At 45.1% G+C, this 4,122-nt stretch overlaps 1 pseudogene; it reads right to left on the bottom strand.

Moving 5' to 3' along the window:
- Positions 1-2,164: 2,164 nt before the first annotated feature.
- LOC138442840 (fatty acid-binding protein, heart pseudogene) lies at positions 2,165-3,593 on the bottom strand (annotated as a pseudogene).
- Between the last annotated feature and the right edge of the window lie 529 nt (positions 3,594-4,122).

Below are 4,122 nucleotides of genomic sequence, written 5' to 3'. Positions count from 1 at the left end.
TATATTTGGAGATAGTACCTTAAAAAATAAGCAGGGTGACAGTATACAGCCTTGACATACTCCTTTCCAATTTGGAACCAGTCTGTTGTTCCATTTCCAGTTCTAACTGTTGCTTCCTGACCTGCATATAGGTTTCTCAAGGGCCAGGTCAGGTGGTCTGGTATTCCCATCTCTTGAAGAATTTTCCACAGTTTATTGTGATCCACACAGTCAAAGGCTTTGGCATAGTCAATAAAGCAGAAATAGACTGGAACTCTCTTGCTTTTTCCATGATCCAGCGGATGTTGGCGTTTTGATCTCTGGTTCCTCTGCCTTTTCTAAAACCAGCTTGAACATCTGGAAGTTCACGGTTCACGTATTGCTGAAGCCTGGCTTGGAGAATTTTGAGCATTACTTTACTAGTGTGTGAGATGAGTGCAATTGTGCGGTAGTTTGAGTATTCTTTGGCATTGCCTTTCTTTGGGATTGGAATGAAAACTGACCTTTTCCAGTCCTGTGGCCACTGCTGAGTTTTCCAAATTTGCTGGCATATTGAGTGCAGCACTTTCACAGCATCATCTTTCAGGATTTAAAAGAGCTCCACTGGAATTCCATCACCTCCACTAGCTTTGTTCGTAGTGATGCTTTCTAAGGCCCACTTGACTTCACATTCCAGGATGTCTGGCTCTAGGTGAGTGATCACACCATCGTGATTATCTTGGTCGTGAAAATCTTTTTTTGTAGTTCTTCTGTGTATTCTTGCCACCTCTTCTTAATATCTTCTGCTGCAATTCATGGGGTCACAAAGAGTCGGACATGACTGAGCAACTGAACTGAACTGAACTGAACCTTAAAAAAGGTGTTGGAAGTTAAAATGAGGCCATTATGGTGGGTCCATGGAGAAGGCAATGGTACCCCACTCCAGTACTCTTGCCTGGAAAATCCCATGGACGGAAGAACCTGGAAGACTGCAGTACATGGTGTCACTGAGAGTCAGACACGACTGAGTGACTTCACTTTCACTTTTCACTTCCATGTATTGGAGAAGGAAATGGCAACCCACTTCAGTGTTCTTGCCTGGAGAATCCCAGGGACACGAAAGTCTGGTGGGCTGCCATTTATGGGGTCACACAGAGTTGGACACGACTGAAGTCACTTAGCAGCAGCAGCATGGTGGGTCCAAATCCAATTTGATTGATGTCCTTACTAAGAGAGTATGTGGATACACAAGAGAGACAGCAGAGGCACACAGGCACAGGGAAAAGGCCAGGTGAGGAGGCAGCGAGCATGTGATCATCTGCAAACCAAGGAGATAGTCCTTTGAGAAAATCCATCCTGCTGAGGCCTTGATCCTGGACCATCATCCTCTAGAATTCAGAGAAAATAAGTGTCTATTATTTAAGCCACCCAGCCTTTATAAAGGCAGTCCAAGCAAGCTAGTACACTTCTTCAAATAACTTTTGAAATGCCATAAGGTACATTTACAAGAGAAGTTGGCTCTTAGTTTTTCATTTTTAATCGAGAAGTTGGCTCTTAGTTTTTCATTTTTAATCAGGAACTTGGCAAACCCTAGTGTTTGAATGTGCCATAGCCCAATCACTCAGAGGCAGACCTATGCAGACCAAAACTTCCTTCCTGGTTTGAATGCCCCTTGCTGACACTTGCTGCCCACAAATCCCTAGAAGGCACTTCAACACTACAGAAGTGGACAGCACCCTGTCACACCCCCAACCATGATGAAACCAGCACCTTGTATGAGAATGCTGCTGTCTTCTGACTTCCGAAAAGTATTTGCTTCTGTTTTCCAGAGAAGGAGTAAGTTCTGTGCAGAGAAGTTCTGGAGAGAAGGGCCCCCTTCTTAAAACTGTGTGATACTTTGTCACATTGATCCCAAAGCAGCTCTGCTCTTTTCAGAGGCTCCTAAAGGCTTCTTTCTTTTTTGTTTTTTTTTGGCCTTGGCTCTGTGTTATTGACCTCAGAGCAGCACCCTTTGGATGCAGTTAAAAAACCAAACATACACAATGAGATTGGAACTGGATTCAGGCTGATGCCACCTGACACCAGGAAAATTTCCGCAATCAAGGTAGCTTTATATAAAATGCTAGGGGAGAAAAATGAGACAATCTGGTGCCGAGTCCACGAGTAGCCAACTGGCAGAAGAACAGTCAGTAAAGGAGTGTACAGGTCATACCTCTTCCTTGTAAGTATGATTGCAAACTGCAGTGCTGTGGGTGAGTGGCAGGATGAGTTTCTCATCAACTATTTCCCGTACAAGTGTTGTCTCTTGTACTTCTGCACATGGACAAGTTTGCCTCCATCCAGCATCACGATGGATTTGACTTTCCTGTCATCTGCTGTTGTCTCATTGAATTCACTCTAGCTCGAAGCTGACCTCCCTGTTCTGGAAGGTGCTTTGTGTTTTTATGGTGATTGTGTCCCCATTCACTTCGATGACTGTGGTAGGCTTGGTAATATTGGCCACCTGCTTGGTAGCAAAACCCACACTAAGAGACTTCATGTAGTCATTGAAATTTCTGCTATCCACTAACTTCCAGGTACCCACGAAGGTGTCCGCTGTGCTGAGGCAGGGCTAGGCTGGGAAAGAGAGGACAGAGAATGTGTACAAGGACTCTGGGACCCTGTTTCTTAAAAAAAATTTTTTTTTATTTTAAAATTTATTTTTGGCTACGCTGGGTCTTTGTTGCTGCACAGACTTTCCTCTAGTTGTGGCAAGCAGGGGCTACTGTCTAGTTGTGGTGTGAGGGCGTCTCTTTACCGTGGCTCCTCTTGTTGGGGGGCATGGGCTCGATGCTCATGGACGTCAGTAGTTGCAGCATGCAGGCTCAGTAATTGTGGCTCCTGGGCTCTGGAGCACAGAGGCTTAGTTACTCTATGGCATGTAGGATCTTCCCGGACCAGGGGTCGGAGCCCCATCATCTCCTGCATTGGCAGGAGGATTCTTTGCCACTGCACCACCAAGGAAGACCCTAAAGTTTCTTTTAAAGACATTGGCAGGGGCCCTTCTCTGGCATCCAGGCACAGGTTTGATCCCTGGTTGGGGAACCAAGATCCCACACGCCACGCTGAGTATCAAAAAAAAAAAAGACATTTTGATGATCATCTGCTGCTCATCACCCAGCTCCAGTTCTAGGTGGTGGCTGTGGAAGGACATGCCATCTTATATCTTTTATTTCTCCCTTTGAGACCCCAACCTCCAACTGAATTCCCTCTCCTTACCCAATTAAAAACTGTCTTCCTCAGATACCAGTGAACATGAGTTTCAGCTCAGCCGGTCTAGATGCCCCATAACTCTGATAATCAACATATGAATCACTACAGGGTCGGTCATACTGTGGGCTGTAGGAATAGAATTTTATGTTTAACTTAGCTTCAAGGCATGAATAAATTCATGGTTAAATTTTTGTGAAAATTTTATGGAGGGGTTTAGAACCAAACCTTTATTAATGCTTTCAGGAGGAAGAAAATGATGAGTAGTTATGTACATGATACAACAGAATTAGTTTTTAACCACACAGAGCAGCAAATACGGTCTTTTAAGCACCTACTTTACCAGTTTCAATTTCAAAAGAACACACCCAAACATCTTTCCCCATATGGGCATGACTCAGTTCAGTTCAGTTCAGTCGCTCAGTCATGTCCGACTCTTTGCGACCCCAGGAATCGCAGCACGCCAGGCCTCCCTGTCCATCACCATCTCCTGGAGCTCACTCAGACTCACGTCCATCGAGTCAATGATGCCATCCAGCCATCTCATCCTGGGTCGTCCCCTTCTCCTCCTGCCCTCAATCCCTCCCAGCATCAGAGTCTTTTCCAATGAGTCAACTCTTCACATGAGGTGGCCAAAGTACTGGAGCTTCAGCTTTAGCATCATTCCCTCCAAAGAAATCCCAGGGCTGATCTCCTTCAGAATTGACTTTTTGGATCTCCTTGCCGTCCAAGGGACTCTCAAGAGTCTTCTCCAACACCACAGTTCAAACACATCAATTCTTCGGCGCTCAGCTTTCTTCACAGTCCAACTCTCATATCCATACATGACCACTGAAAAAACTGTAGCCTTGACTAGACAGACATTAGTTGGCAAAGCAATGTCTCTGCTTTTGAATATGCTACTAGGTTGGTCAT

This window comes from Ovis canadensis, chromosome 6 (assembly GCF_042477335.2).
Source record: "Ovis canadensis isolate MfBH-ARS-UI-01 breed Bighorn chromosome 6, ARS-UI_OviCan_v2, whole genome shotgun sequence".
Classification (NCBI taxonomy): domain Eukaryota; kingdom Metazoa; phylum Chordata; class Mammalia; order Artiodactyla; family Bovidae; genus Ovis; species Ovis canadensis.
The sequence above is the reverse complement of the archived record's forward strand: the minus strand, read 5'-3'. Positions and strand labels throughout refer to the sequence as shown.